This window comes from Porites lutea, chromosome 1, assembly GCF_958299795.1.
Source record: "Porites lutea chromosome 1, jaPorLute2.1, whole genome shotgun sequence".
Taxonomy (NCBI): domain Eukaryota; kingdom Metazoa; phylum Cnidaria; class Anthozoa; order Scleractinia; family Poritidae; genus Porites; species Porites lutea.
Genome location: NC_133201.1, coordinates 17,562,113 through 17,579,194, shown reverse-complemented (window position 1 = coordinate 17,579,194; position 17,082 = coordinate 17,562,113). Strand labels below are relative to the sequence as shown.

Below are 17,082 nucleotides of genomic sequence, written 5' to 3'. Positions count from 1 at the left end.
GTGTTTTTGTGTCAGCAAACAAAATGGCTTTTTGACCTTCTGTGGTTTCTTTTTTGACTTCCCTTGTCAATGCCGTTCTAAGGCTATGTAGTTGTTTTTAAAGGCAGTTTGGTGAAACGTTAAATTTTTGACATAACTCATCCAGAGCTCTTGACCTCCGTGGCTTGCTTTTATACTCTGGTCCACAAGTTTCCCACAGACATGGGTGCTTTTTAACTTCTTTGCACAAATCTTTTCTTTGGGCCTCTGACATTTTTTCACTAATAAATTCACAATGTTGGGTCTCAACATTCTCAACCTCCACAACTTCGGCCATGTTTACTTCCTACCCAAATCGGATATGCCCGAGGTCAAGCTCGCGCTTACTCACCATCTTTCCCGCGTTTTTGGTGCGGGAAAATTGACCAGTCACGAGTGTTGTGAAGTGAAGCAAGTTGTGATGCAAATGATAAAATTGAAAGTTTGTTGCAAAAAGTAGAACTCAGGTCTACTTTGCGCAACATGTTGCCACAACTTGCAACATCGAAATTTGTAGCGTGACAAGTTGAGAGCGAGGGTGGTAATACGGGCAACAACGCTATTCAACTTGCAACGCAACAATGTTGCGCGACAAGTTGTGCGAAAATGTTGCCCGTATTACTTGACGTTAATGAAACCTAGGAACTAGTCAAATTGTGATTTACTTTACGAAGAGGTTCAATCAAAACAAAAGAGTCCACATCTGAATAGATTTTTCTGTGCATACCAAACGGTGATCTTCATCTAAGAATTTCTACTGAAGGGAAAAGAGGCCAATGTGAAGGAAACAAAAAGACTATCCGAATAAATGGACTGAGGAATTCAGGAAAGAACATTTCCTTAAAGTATGACACCGCGCAAATACCTGCCTCGTACCCAGACGTCTCTCTTTTGATGAAAATGTGTGGGCAAAGGAAGGCGGGAAGGAGACAACGTACCCTTCCCATGGTCCCTTGCGGTTCATCACCAGTCACTCGTTTCGCGCTCGCCTCTGCCATGCGAAAAACGAAGCGCCTGAGGAGGAGGCTGGCGTAAATACCGTTTTTGCAATTGCCGCACGCATTTCAGGGTGTTACATTCATTGGTATACTGACGTTGACGAGAATGCGCGCGCATAAACTTTACGGAAAAGGCAGGCGTCACAGGCTGATTTAGCAATTGAACGGGAACGTCAGTTGACAACGACGCGCGCAAACCAAATAACTGGCTTGACTAGTGGAAGAGTAGCAAATTGGGCACTGGAAGTCGAGATTAGTCCTTTCCGCGCGCTTTCCCGTCGTCAAATGACGTTCCCGTTCTGTTGCTAAATCAGCCTAATAAATACATTGCCCAACATCGCAGTTACAAAAAGTATGTCCACAGCTGAAGCCTCCATAAAATGCACAGTCCGCAACAGGAGCAGATGATGTGGTGTAGTACTGCATAACGTATCCACAAAACTGTCAAGAAAACCGATTCCCTTCAATAAAATTTTATTTCCTATTCTGTGAATTGTTTTTCTTTCACATGCATAACATCCCTAGACATCAGTGTACCTAATACATTAATCGTATTTTCACCGGCTGCACAATCAAAAGTTAAACAAAAATTCTGTGTTAAAGTAACATTACTCTCCTTTTCGAAGAGCCCTTTTACCCTGGAGAGATGGTTGCAGGTCACGAGCTGAACTCACTTTACACATCGAATATGATTATTCAAAACGCTTTACTGAGACTCTGTGAGAAAAGAGGAAGCTTTCTCGGAGCCTGCCAACCGAATATAAGATTGCGTTCTATTGGGAAACCCGGATTTGCAAAACTGTTCTCGTGAACGGCGGTCTTTTTTTGCTAATTATGCGCGCGCGCAAGATCACTTTTCATAAGGACAGTCAGTTTCAAATCCCTTTTCGGATTTCCCAATCGAACAGTAAATAGGAAATCCAGAAACAGATTTCTCAGCGTTGAAATCCGTTTTTGGATTTGGCGTTTTATTGCAAATCCGAAATCCGGATTTTAAAATCTAAATCCAGATTTCCCAATCGAACGCACCCTAAGTATTGGACAACAAGTCATTTTCCATTCCAACACCTTGGAAATGAAAACCATTTTATGTCCAACATCCACTGGATACAAAAAACGTGGCCGTAATAAATTATACCTTACAGCCATAAAACGAAGACGTCAATTCATAAAATCTGCTATGATAGAATTTTTTGGGGGAGTGAGGACTTGCCAGAGGGTTATAAATTGAAGGGGGACCCTCTTTAGATTTCATATATCAAGGTACGTACATGTAGAGTCCACAACCAGGTATTAACTAGAAACTAAGGCAAAACTTGCTGATAACAAAACAATTCTTTATGAGGAAGCTTTAAACGGAAAAAGACAAAGATTGAATTAAAAAACCAAATTTGAATTGTTTTTGTCAACAACCGCCGCTTAAAAAAGGGGAAAGAGAAACTGTGCGTTATTATACTTGATTTGTCAAATTGATAGTATCTGTGAAAAACGTCGCTGTGCATCACCTTTGTTATCAGTCCCGATTATTTGCTTATTTTCAAAATAAATTCGTTGGTATTTACACAAGTTAATCTAAAGGGGTTCGGCTTAACATACTGACACTGCAGAATCTTCATCACACTGTTTCACTCTTCAGTCAAGCCAGGTTGCCATTGAAAACAACTGGATCGTCCTTTTGTCCTATGATTGGATATTCTGACTGTTTTTTCATTTTATTTACACTATGTTCAAGTATTAAGAACAGCGAAATTGTTTCCCATGATGTGAGGTAAACTTCCCGCTCAGAATATTGTAGATACGCCTCGTATCACGCCGGATTGCTTGCTTGGCACGTGCAGATCACGTGTATGACCATTGATCATACTAAGCGGAGAGCGTGAACAACCATCGTCAGTCCCGTGTAGCGGAGATGCAGTAACTCATTCACTCATCATAATCTAGTAAAGCGCTGTCTTCACTATGACCACTGCGAGACGTTAAATTATTCTGAAACAGAATTTAAAACGAATACGTTTGTCACGAATTTCTAATTTTCCACTCTTTGGAAAGACTGCATTAATCGGGTAAGATCTTTGTTGAGCATGTGCTAATTGTTGCTAAGACACAGTTTCCAAGCCACGTCTGCGCTTGTTACAGCGAGCGCAGCGGTTTATCAATGAACAGATGCCCGCACTCGAAAAACCAGTTTGAGGATAGAGAACAAGTTTAACTGGTCCAGAAGTTCGGGCTTCGGCGACTTGAGAGGCTTGACGCTATCAGGCACAGCCTCCTTAAAGAAGACAAAAACAGGCTGTGCTCGCCGGCTGCTAATTTTCACGCACAATCTGACCAATGTTACTAAACAAAAACAAGCTCTGCATTCCAAACACCTTACAGGCTGCAAAGAAATCGTTTTACTCGACCTTTTAATCACGAAATGGTAGACTTACGAATGATAGCAACTAAAACACGCGTACAAGTAAATGGCTTAGTCAAATATAATTGCTCCACGGAGGGAAACTTATCAAGAAGATTTAACGAAAAAAAAATGCTGGGTATTAGTATCCCTTAATGGCCATTGACATCGGGAATGGAACTATGTGTTGTCAGAGATAACAAAGTTCAATTTTGTGAAAACTATTATGTTTTGAGCCAAAACAATGTCCGCTAAGGAAGGTTAATACACGTACAAAACAGAGTTCCATGCACTTACTCTGCTGGACTCGAGAAGTTGCAACTTGACTGCAGTTTCATTCAGTTCTCGGTCAGCGGACATAAGTTCCTGTAAATTGACAAAATACAACCTCAGACACCTTAGCTTCTACACGTCCACATCACGCGTAGTCATTTATAGGGGCATTGAGATTGAATTTTTAGGGAAAATGGGGTGAATTGAGAATTAACGGAGGAAGGGAAGAAAAGAGTTTACACGTAAAAAAGTAGGCAAATTTAGCACAGACAACGCAACCACAGTTTCGGCGGCGCGCAGATCTTAGAAACGCCGCGCCTTAACCAATGACAGAGCAGCAAATTGAATAGCCTGTGTACAGAACCCCCTTCCCTCAGGAAAAGAGGAGGGAGGAAGGGGGGGGGGGGGGGTGTACACAGGCGGCCAATTTAGCACCGTCCATAAATTTGAATTCAGTAGTTTTAGACCGAATGAAGTTTTGTCTTGATTTTAAGGGAAAAATGCTGAAATGTACGAAAAACAAGGCTACAACCAAATTACACTCTGCATTTTAGCAAGAGAGGATTTCAGTTATACAGTAGGTGCACTGTAAATCAGAAAGATCTGTTTTAGCCCTAAAAATGGGGCCGATTCGGTAAGTAAAATACAGTCATATTTTTGAATCTAATTTGACTCCCTTAAATCAGGGCCAATACAGTCCAACTACCTAGGGCTGATTTGGACCCAATGGCTGAAATGGGCCGCAGCGTGGGCTGGAATATCCTTTAGACTGGGCTGTTTTCGCTTGAAATGTGTTAAATGACTTCAGGAGGGGCTGGATCAGACATCGGCTTGTAGGGCTGAATTGGCACTTGGAGGCTAAAACAGTTCTTTCATTTTTAGTGTGGTCATCATCTCTACACGATATGCCACTGTAGCCACTAAACACATTCTTAAAAGCTTTTATAAATTCTACTTTTACCATTATTCAATAGATACACTATATAACTTGCATAACTCCCTATCTACCATTGGCGACAAAATTAACTCAGACACTTTGCCCCAAAGGGCCTGTCTGACTTTTTGCCACCCCCTCGGTACAATGCTGTGTTGCTGTTCAAGCTACCTGTAGAAAGCATAAAAACACCCCAACTTTAAATGGAGGAGACAGAGGAGAGGTGTGGAATGTTTTGTTCTCCAAAGTTACAAAGCTGAGAAAAATGTCTCAATGTTGTCGCCGATCTTCTTCTGAAAGGTGAAGCTGATTGAAGTCAGTTATAGATTGCAGAATTAAATATTCCCAATCCAGGACGACAACATCATACCGTAAATACATAAAAAAAACTCTCCCACGTTTCTTACCTTTTTGAGTGACTCTATTTCGTAATTTTTCCTCTTAAGTTTCTCTGCTGCCTTTTTCTTTTTAAGTTCCTCCTGTGACGGAAATTACATACACAATTATAAACAATTATTGGATGAGGTTCCTGTGATATTCGGAATAATCAAGGTCGAGGAAAGTGTTATTAATTGAGCCAAAGGCTGAGGCAGAATAAGAATTATAGATGCTTTGTCTTGGCATCTGACTCATATCCATAATCATCTACTAAAGGTAATAAATCACGACGACGCCTACTTCGTTTTCGTTACGGTCGTTGCCATTTTTAATGGTCGACGCCACCATTGGTAAGATAGATGCAATATATTCCCTGGATTAATTAACTTACAATAAGGCCAGTAATAAGGGAGAGCACGCGTAGTAGACTGTTCACAGTCACCTATTTTCCCGTAAGATCGTCGAGATCGAACGCTTTGCGTTACGGGCTGCCATCTTGCATAAGTGTCAAAACTACTAAGGGGGCGGGGGGCGGTTTGGGAGGAAGCAAGAAAAATAGGGGGACTACAATAACATCACTGGCCGGGCTGCTTCAAAAGGATGTTGGCTTACGTGATTCATCCGCAAAAATACCAAAAATCCTTCGTGTGTTTAGGCAAGATGTGTCTTATGTGTTATGAAAGCGTACGTTTAAAAGAAACGACGACTAGTCAGTGTCGACAACTTAAACTAAACCCGTTGTCAACGCAAATTAACATCCATTGTTTAATGACCAATCAAACGCCTGCGTTGCTGGTACAACGCGCTCCGTGAACGAGCTGCAGTGATGTTATTACAGTCCTTCTATTTTTCTCGCTTCCTCCCAAACTGCCCCCCTGCTCCCAAAGTAGTTTTGACACTCATGCAAGATGGCCGCTCGTAACGCAAAGCGCTCGATCTTACGGGAAAATAGGGGACTGTGAACCAGGGCGGATAAAGGTTGGGCGGTGAAACGAGCGCTCCGCTCTACATTTAATGTGTGATGCGGAGTAGGACTGGCACGAGCGCTCTTTCCGCGCTTCCGGTGCGCTTGAAGGCCGGCGAAATTTTCCTTTTTGCAAACCGGAAATCCTATTTTCTTTCTGTGATTTCAGGCCACAATGTTAAATAGATAAATTCGTTTCATAGCAATATCAATAAACAGTTTCATATGTTTCTGTCTGTACGTCTATAAGTCAAACTTGTTGGTCGTATAATGCCAAAATTTGAGTTTAATTTGAAAGTGTTGAATACCTCCTCCTTCCACTAAATATCACCTAATCGTCTTTCGCCGTTTCGTTTGCAAAAGCTTAACACTTCTTAACCTCAATTTTTACATATGTTAAAGGGGGATAAATTTTATACAACATAACAAAAAATTAGATTGATATATATTGATATAGTGGCGTTGTACTTCTTCAAACTTTGCTTCTCGGGTGCAACGCGCCATGAGGATTCGCGCAATGCGTTGCAAATCCGGCAACCGCATGTAAACAAAATTTTGTGAGGTTAGTTGTAAGGTTTTTTCTCCTTTTTTCTCTCTAAAACAAAACAAGGTAAACAGTAAAAACTGAGGGAAAACTAATTTTGAAGTTTCGAAGAAACAGAAAGACGTATGAGATGTTTTTTTCAAAATTAAAAAGAAGGATGATGGTGATTGAAATTAGCATAATTTCACCTTGCACGAGCTGCACGCATTTACAAAATACACGTCATCTAGTTATGAAGCACGATCTGCTGTCTTTTAGTTTTGCCATGGATGAGATCTTCGTGTTTTAGACAGTACCGTTAGTTGTTTTTGTTTTGGAATAACATCGACATTGGCGAGTAGCAGAACGAAAATATAATTCAGTGGTGGAGTCATGGAAGTAATAAAAGAAACCCTTTGAAATAGATGTTTGTCTACTCCAACTAAACCTCCCGTAAAAAATAGCAACATTTGCCTCTCGGAGACAGGGTACCAGAACAAAGGAACGTGGAAGAAGTGCGAGAAAACAAATCAAGCTGCCATAATTCAGTGACAGCGGCAGTGTCTAATGTAAAAACCACACCGCAAGCCCTGACCGAAGTCGAAAACAAGCAACATTTCTAAGCAGAGTCCCAGTCCACTGCATCACACCTTTTTGTTCGGACGCGCTCGTTTCACCGCCCAACCTTTATCCGCCCTGCTGTGAACAGTCTAGCGCGCAGCGGAGCACTATGAGTAAGGAAATTTGGTTATCTATGCATCCGAGAAAATTTGGTAATCAAGTGACCGTACGTGCACCATCCGCACCACAGGCATACCAATGTGAAATAACTCAGTCAACAGGTATAGCAACACAAATGCAACACGAGTTTTTTTGGCGGGAAATCGCATGGCCACCCGGACTCCTTAGAGAGAAAAAACAACAACAAAATCGAGTCTGACTACATTTTTTTGTCTTTACTGGTGTGGATAACAGGGAAAGAGGTAAAGCGTTAGATACAGAACAAAAGAGACGAATTTCGTTGGAAGAAAAACATGGAAATTGGCGGTGAAAAAATGAGAAATGCTAGCGGCCAGCAAGGTGAAAATGAGCGGCAGTGAAAAAAAAGGGAACAAGGACACAAGCAACAACAATTTTGGTGAACACATACGACATTTCCTACTAAGATGTGTAACTGGGATGTTTCACGTTGTTGTCGTGCAAATTAACGTCAAATAAATGTACAAAAAAGCGTGCTGCACTCCCAAAGATTTTTTTTTTGCTAATTCTTGGTTTTCACATGACGTCACAAAAATTCAAGCTAAGAAACTAACGCTTCTTCTGAGTTTCTACTTTCATGTGATATTAGAGCACCTTAAAACCTTTATACAAACAAATTTTCGGTTCTAAAGGGTTCTTTATTTTGCGAGACAGTACGCTTGAATTTCCAGGCTTTTGCGTGACGCGGCATTTGGCTGGCGGCCGGGAAAGCTCTTAAGTGGGTTAAAAATATTACGGGTTTTTGGAGATTTTGCTATCTAAACATTCCTTGTCTTAGAATGAATATTGCTTTAATCTTTTTGAGTTCCTCAAGCGAAGAATTCACGCATAAGTAGGAAAACTCAAAAACAGATGTTTCTGTTGGTTTTCGGCGGCCATATTTGTCCCCCTGAAAGGGAGACAAACATGACGTCTCCATACAAAGCTTTATAAATTTGGGTAAAACGTTTCTCCGAACATCTCGCATATGAACTATTGCATAGACCTGATTCTTGGCAAGGCTTTTTGTATATTTATCTTCTTTCATTTCCCAGATTCTAGACTTTCTATGTTAAAAGGTGCCCATTTTTACCTCTGCTTTCTCACGTGAGTGAAAACCGAGAATAAGAACAATTTATATTTTTTGCCGTTCACGTTGCCGTCACCGTGTAGCATTACATGATTGTATTTGAAGGCATCATGGGCTATTGACTCAGAGGCCATGAGGGCGAGAGGGATAATTGTTTTAGTAAAATCCAACTAGTTGGTCAAAAATATCGAGACAAAACAACTTTAGCTAGCAAAACGCGATTCAGCCGCCATTGTTTTGGTTTTCAAAGCCGGCGCTTTTCGCTGCTAGTTGGTTATAACATATAGCCTAGTAGTATCTCAACCAATCAGAACACAGCATTGATAATAGACCACTCGCTGGATTTTACTAATAACAAATATACAATAATAAAATTACAATGGGGCAAAAAGTATATTAACGAGAGCTTCGCTTTTAGCCCTGGTTAAATCTATGTATTACTTTTTTGAATAGTCGTAGAAAGAACGTCGTTGGAAAAAAAGATTTGGAAAAGGCTAGGGTCACCTGTTATTGATGCATCAGTTTTAAGAAAGACAGTTTACTAGTTTATGTACTTAAATTTTTCCAAATTTTGGCGGGTCGGTGTTGTAGTGTAGTGGTAAGGGAGAAGGATTAGGATAGGAAAGGTCTGGGTTCGACCCTGGGGTACGATTGACCTTCTTGTTAATAGAAACACTCTCAATCACGGGTCAAAAATGTTCTAACAAGTGTCGTAAAAATGGCAGCAAACGTTTACGAAAGGGAACTTTGCCACAACTAACGAGTGCATGGACATTTACTGTATATTATATAGTATACTTATCATTCAGCACCTTGTATCTGGTGTGTTCGTCCATGTAACAGCTATGTGTTTGTCTCTTTGTATCACGCTCATCCATATCCATGGCGAATTTCTGGCCACAAGTAAAAAGGCCAACAAAGTTAGTTGATTTTTGCCGACAAGGTTCTTTCACAAACCTTTCAAAACTCTCTGTGTTTTAAGTGAGAGTAGATCGGATACGAGAATGAAGGAGACCACATTTAGTTTTTCTCTCACGGGCAGTTTTCTGACCTGCGAATGCACCCTGCATTTAGCGCCGCCGATCCTCAAATCTGATTGGCTATCAATTGTACCGATTTCAGCACTAACAGGACAGTACGCGTCATGCCTAAGTGATTGGACAGTACGCACCATCACGCGCGCACTTAAATGGCTTTTTTTGTCACTGCTAGCAAAAAAACTCTTGGAATTTCATGTGCTTTGACTAAAAAAACCTAAAAAATCACAAATTTTGTTACAGTCATGATTAATTGGTAACAGAACTTTGTGTCGTCCAATTCGGTCTGTAATCATACTCATGATTAAACAAATAAGTTTTATCACTCTTATGATTAACGACCGAATTGGACTCCACTCAGTCCTATTTAATACCATTATTAATTAGCTATGTAAGGTAGTGTTGCTTACGGGTTCTTACTGTGAGCTTGGGTTACCTGTGGTCACAGGTAGAATTGAAGTAGACCTGTCAGTCAAGGTGGTTATTTGGTTCTTGCACGTATAGTGCAAAAAGTGTACAAAGTGTACGACCATCTTACCTTTCTTTCCTTTAAACAAACATTAAGTCTCCGCTGTTGATCTAGATCGTCTCTTAATCTACTCATTGATGCTCTAAGGTAGGAGATCTCTTCTTGACGATTTCGAACATCCATCTATGTGGTACAATACGACAAAATCAGAGTGAAAGATTCCAGTTAAAAAAAGACAGCTTTAATGTAATCTGGGCAGGGATGTTCAAAGCTGGATTAAGATAACCCAGGGTAAGTAGGAAATTTGAATTCAGATACCAAAGCTTAAAAATCAAATTCAGTTTAATATATTTCGTTATAATTTGATTATTGGATGTTCTCAAAGGAATAGATAAAATTATTCGAAAAAATGCTTTTGATCAAAAGAAAAACAAACCCGAATTGAAATTTAACCTCAGTTCAGCGCTAATTGGCCTTCTAAGAACTGGGCCCTGCACATTAACCAATAAAAGGAATGAATCACACAATCTACTTCCTTATGACCCTTGACAGACTATAATAATACGGCAATAACTTCACGGCTTAACGCTAATGTCCTATGTCAGTAAGAGCCTTAACGAAAACAGTCGTAAACAAAGAGTTTTTAGGTTAGGTAAATTTAACGTTAATCCCATTATTTAGCCTTCTCTTCCTACAAAGTTATTAGAGAGGGATGCGGTGGGCTGCGTTGTTGGCGGGATGCTTGAGCCAGGGGTAATTTATTGGCGAAGCGAGCCGTAAAGCCGCTAGGGTTCTAAATCTTCATGCGGCTCCGCCGCCAAAAAACTACAGCACTCCCGCTAATCCCGCCAGCTACGAAGGCTAAGGGATGCAGTACAAACAGATGTTACATCATCTTATAATGAAGAGAAGGACACATTCTACACAACTGCAACTAACAATATCCGAGCAACACGCCAACCTTAAGTCCTGTAGCTTCAGCCGTTTTCTGTCCTGCCACTGTCTCACTATTTCTGAAACGAAGGACGAAATATTTCGCGTAATTCGACCTCAAAAATCTTCACTTTTTCCATTTATATATTTTATATAGGTGTGCACATTTACCTTCCCGACATATTACCCTGACCTCTAAACGTTCATTGTCCTTTATTCTGCCATAACATCGTTGAGATCGAGGACTTAACGTTAAGAGTCCGTTACGGGCGACCATCTTGGTTTCGAATGTACCGAGGGTCGGGTGGTGTCGGGGTTTTAGCGGAGGTGGGAGGAAGGGGAGAAAAACAGAAATTTTTCACGTCCCCTCCTAAACTTTCCCCCGCCCCCTAAGTAGATTTGTTACTCGACGGAAATCCCCAGGCCAGACCCAGTACAATTGAAACCAAGCTGGATGCCCCCAAGAGTAAGTACTCGATCTCGACGACCCTACTAAAAAATAGCGGTCTACAAACAGGCTATAAATCAAGGAAAATAGAAGAACGAGGCCATGACGACAAGATGTAACCGGAGCTTTGCTTTTATCGTTTGAAATTCTCCTTTGATAACCGAGACCATAATAAGACATAGGCGATGAGAATTATGGAATTGATCGCGGATTAATTCAGGATATTTGCCTGGGTTTTAGCGTTCCAGAACAATTGTGTAATGTTAGACTGTTATCAGTCAACTATTTTTTCGTAAAATCGTCGAGATCAGGCGGCCATCTTGGTTTTAAATGTTCCGAGTCCAGTCTTGGGATGACCGTGAAATCTACTTAAGGGGCGGCGACCCCGAAGCACGCCCCCCCGGGACACATGAGACCCAGATGGTCGCCCGTACCGGTAAGAGCTCGACCCTTAAGATCTTACCAAAAATAGGGGACTGTGAACGGTCTAAGGTGATGTTAAATTGAAAGCATTTTTATAAGACATTTCATAACCGCAGCAGGATTAGCTCAGTCGGTAGAGCGCTTGACTGCAGAGCGGGAGGTCGCAGTCGTCGCGGGTTCGATTCCCGAGACCGGACTAACACTCAGGGTCTTAAATTGACTAAGAAATGAAGGTACTCCCTTGCAGTGCGAGAGGCTAGACCGTCGGGTGGCTCGGATGACCATGTAAAATGGCGGTCCCGTCTCCAGTAGGAGATGTAAAAATAGTGTCCCCAATTGGTACTTTCGTTCTAAATACATTGACACTCAAATAAAGTGCATTTATTTATTTACTTACTTTGTTTCTTGTCTCTTTACCTTAGATGCACCAAGTCATCTTCATAAGAACCCAGAAGCTGGACTTTTCTTTCCATTCGATCGTTCATCTGTTGAACTTTAGTGACCATCAGCTCCACAGCCTGATATTCAAAGGGAAATAAATTAAAGGGAAAATTAAAACTTCATGGAAATCACTCAAAAGAATGGGTACAAAAGAAGGGAGTCCAGGCATGAAACAAAACTAAAGGAAAACAATTAACTATCCCCTTACTCATGAAATAGACGAAGAAAAACAATGAACCACCTAATTACAATATGTTGACTTGTGTGTTGATTCTTCTGCGAATGGGTTAAGGAAAATAACTTTCAATTAAGAAATTCAACTTCAGTATCTCTTTTCTGTTGGCCTAGTGGAACTGAAATGATCTTCCAAAATACATCGCACAGGTTCAGGGCATTTTACGCCAGTTGGTTTTTATCACACTCTTGGAGCAGTCTATTAAAAACACAAATATTGCAGATCCTGCTCAAGGCGCTATTAACTGATTTTCAATGGCGAGTAAAATGAGAGTTTTTTGGTCGACCCGACCACAAGTAGAGCCGTCACGCTCAGCTCTTGCGCAAGCGTCTGTTAAGAAAGCTTCGACTGTTTAAGTGTCATTGGCACTTTTTAACGATTACGTGTTGTGGTATCTTCAGTACTTTTATTCTAGCATTGTGAAACAAAGACACATGTACATGTAACCGCATACACAGGTCGTATTTTTAAGCAGGAATTGAAACTTAAATTACCTTGGTCCTGTCTAGTTCCAGTCTCTCTCTTTCCTCCACTGGGAGGTGCGCCATTGAGCGACAACCTGGTAACGAGTCTATTTCAAGCAGTGCACCGATTGTTCGAACCAACTTCAGATACTGCGAAAAGAAAAAACAGTTACAGTTAAAAAGGCCTGGAAAAATCACGAATTACGCAACTGAAATACCTTGTTGCTTTGCGTGTTTGAAGGCCAGAGGAGTGAAGCGCTCAAATAAAACGACGCAAGAATAGTCTTGCAGCCTCCGAAGTAATGGACTCGATTTCCGCCGCTCTCTCAGTCCTCCCAGAGGAGCGCGGGTTAATCTTTCGAACAGCGTTTGGTACCGTGCCAGGCGTTCGAAAGGGAACGGTAGAGGGTACTACTGGCGTGCTCACAAAAACGTGCGTGAAGGGCAGTAGTAATCTTGATAATTCATTTCCTTTTTCGTTCTTCCTTTTCATGGAACGAATTAGGTATCTTTTAGTTTCTTTTACTTTAGAAAAAAAGATGAACCGACACTATTTTCTATCAACTAACATTGAAAGTTGAATCAATTTTCATGAAAGACCATATTTCACCTTTATATTATAACATAGCATGTGAACTATTTGCAGTAAGGCACTCTTGACAGATAACCCCGTCTTTGTATTTACTTCTGCAAAAAGCTGCTAATAAGGCGCTCATGCTAAGTGGTTTTTAAACAGCAAATGATGACCGGAGCGTACTGTTGGGGTGTGTTCGAGCAACTCACTCGCTACACGACGAGGTTCCAGGAATCTGATTTACATCTTGCTTTATTCTTCTTAATCTTCTTACAACTTCTGCTTACTCTACTTCTACTCTACTCCTCCTACTCTTCTCTATTAACCAGTTCAAGTATAGTAGCGGTTTTAATAGCCAAAGCTGGACATGTTTGGGTTAGCTGACCGGAAGAGTCTCTATTGTATTTCTTATCGCTAATATTACAACAGGTTTGCCATTGTCAGGGAACAGACTAGCCTACGCACAGCCGCAACTGATAACTACCAAAGAACGAAGGTCAGCTCTAACACCACAAACACGACCACCTGTAACATTCCTAATATGGTAATAAGTAAATTCGCGAGCTAAGCATAACTTCAAATACAAGCAAAAACAAAAGATCAAAACAGGAAAACAGTGCGTGGACAAAACCAAGACTTAACGAAACAAAAACTAAACTTAAAAATAAGATAGATTCGTCTTAAAAATAGCTTTCAAAATACTTCACAACAGTACATTTATTAGCGTCAAGCCATTAATTTCGGTCGCTCAAAAACGCTTTTGCTCAAGCTCTTATACTCCTCACTAATTTCTTCGTGTTTATATTAAAATCAACTCACCGTCTTTTCACTGAGATCTAATGCTTCCTTTGTTTGCTGGTGAGCGCCTTTTTCCAAATCGGTTTCAGCGAGACTGGCAGAAGCCTGCTCACGACGAACTCTGAGCTGTGACAAGGAAACAGATATAAGGCATTTCACAAACGACTATCACGGCATGGAGAGCATGCTATAGCATTTGAACCTGTAAACGTTCATTCGCGGAATATTAAGTTATTGAAATAAATAGGGGAAGAAGGATCTATGACACTCTTACAATGGCCCATGACAGTTTTTATCCTATTTTCAGCCTCTACAGTTTGCTGGATCATACTTGAACTCTTTCAAGTGAGCAAAAATGATTATTGTGAAAGTATAGAAGGCAAATAATTGCAAGGACTCACTCTACAAACGACCTGACTAGCGTGGACTACGAGTAGCCCATCATTCTTCTCAGTGACAGCCTGCGTGACAGGCACAAAAAGGGGGGGAGAGGAGGAGGGGGAAAACCTCCCTTTTCCTCTCTTTTCCTACCCCTTCGCTTGCCACGCTGATATTCAAATGTACTCAGGAATAGTGCAGCAAGCGAATAACGCGAGCGCGCGTGAAAATCGCCACCCGCGAAGAGGGTGACACTCGGGTCGTGATTTTCGCGCGCTTGAGTAACTCGTTTGCTTTACTATTCCTAAGAAAAGAACCAGGGACTACGCGTAGTCCGCTATGACCACAGGACCCTTTGTCACGCAATCCTTCCTAACAGAATACGTGACGCGCCAAAAGGACCTCGCTTTTTAATATGAAGTCAAGAGGAAACGCAAGCGCAGAACTCCGTCTGTTACCTCAGCATGCATTTCGCCTTCACTTTTGTGGTAGTCCTCTTCTTGGGAGGCCAGCTTCGCCCTTAGTTCACTGACTTCCTTTTTGAGAGCAACAATCTGCTGTAAAGCTTGTTCATGATTTGGAACTAACATAACAAAAAAAAACCATCTTATCAACTAGAAATACGTCTATTACACGTAACGTGTCCCTGGCGAAGCCTAGGTTACGGGCCAGCAATAGATACCATGTAGCACGAAATTTTTGCAGGAGTTTATTTTGCGGATTGGTGATTTTTTGTGTTTTGCGGGAACTAATTCTTCCGATTAGGACAGATTGGTTTTTCTTGCTGGGAATTAATTTTTGCGATTTTCAGAAAGTACCCAATACCCAGCATTGACAATATTTTCGTTGTTATTGAGGACGTGCAATAGAAATGCATATTTTCAAACAATACTACGGTGTCGGTCAATATTTCATTGTAAACCGCTTTGTTTCTGAACGAAAGAGATAAATTGCAATTGAACAGACACGATTTCTTAGCGAATTTAAGTTAGAGAATATTTAATCTGGAGTAAATTTTCGCGGAAAAAAATTTTGCGGTAATTTTTATTTGCGGGAACTTATCTTTGCGGATCGCTGAAAAAAAAAACCCGCAAAAATTTCGTGCCACACGGTAGACCATTTCCAAGTTACCTATCTTTGCAAACGAGCGTTAGTGCGAAGCTTTTAAAATGAAAATGACTTTTAATGCAAATGAAAGTCATTTTCACGAAAAAAGATTTTGCAATTTGGCCTCATTTTAAAAGTGAGGTTTCATCTGTGGAACACAGAAAAGACTTATTAGTATATAAAGCCAACCGTTGTCTAAATTGCGATGCAGACGAATTTTTAGAGTGGGTAAAAGCTGCTTGTTTATGATCGTATTGCTGCGGCCTCCATCATTAATTTCTTGACAGAGGAAAATTGGAGAAAGAAGAGATAGGAACTCCTCGACCCTTTTTTTGAAATCGAACATAGCTGTAGAAAACGCTTGAAACGCAGGCCAAAGGCACGATAAAAGTTTCAAGTTTAGGCCCGATTTTAAATTGCCTGTGTAAAAGGGACTTAAGGTGGAGATCATTGCCTGGTTAGCCCCAGCTGCGTATCACTTCTTTTTTAAAATTTTTTCGCGACATTCATGGTTCAACCACCGTCAAGGTAGACTGTGCCAGACTCTCAGTATGTAGGGACCTCGCCAAATAAACACAAGCCAAGCGAAAATAAGACGGCGCGCGATCTGGGAAAGACGGCGGTGGCCTTGATCAGGCTACTGTCAAGGTTTGTACGCAACCAAGCTTATTACTAGTCTGCTACACAGGAGCGTTGCGTGACGACCAAAAAACGGCTGTGTAGAAATCTAGCTTATTACCCAAGAGTTTTTTTTTTCCCAAAAAGTGGAGACATAGTTTGCGTGCAGACATCTCCCATTTCACGTGCCAACAAAAGAAAATAAGGGACGTCTTTCGCATAATTTTCACTCCAAACCTTCTGCTCTTTTGTCACTTGAAACAGACTGGAGAATGAATGTAATGTGATTGCGCTTAAGTTTTATAAAAAGCTATGTACATTTTTTATCCATGTGGATTTCGTCAAAGCTCTTGTTTAGGCCCTGCGATCAAAGACGTCAGTCTATCATGTAAGATAGATTTACTTTCAAGACTTACGTGGTGGTTTAAATTGCTCCAGTGTTTTTGTTCGGCCTCTAAGTTCCGCCAGAGCCTCTTTTTGCCTCGCTATCACTAGCTCATGTCTCTCTCCTCGACATCGCAGCCCAAGAGCGTGTAATTCACCCGTCATGGGATTCTGTAGAGAAAACCAAATAACTGGTAAAATAAGATTAAACTTGACTTTAGCGCAATTAAACTGATGGCGAATTACAACTAAAGTTTCTTTAGTGGTGCGTGACAAAATTGGAGCTTCGCGTTGCGTGACAAGCTAGACAGAAATTCTAACAGACGGGAAGTCGAAGTCCGAAGTAGACTGACATGGAAAAGAAAGAATTAAATGGATAAATGTAGATTTGAAGGAGATTTTTTTCATACTTAAAAACTGTATTTCTAATAACATCGGAGATATTAAGAAGTTTTGAAGTGA

General features: G+C 40.9%; 1 pseudogene; it reads right to left on the bottom strand.

The window, feature by feature from the left end:
* Positions 1 to 1,520: 1,520 nt before the first annotated feature.
* The window catches only part of LOC140925536 (uncharacterized), a 45,870-nt pseudogene continuing 30,308 nt past the window's right edge, over positions 1,521 to 17,082 (bottom strand).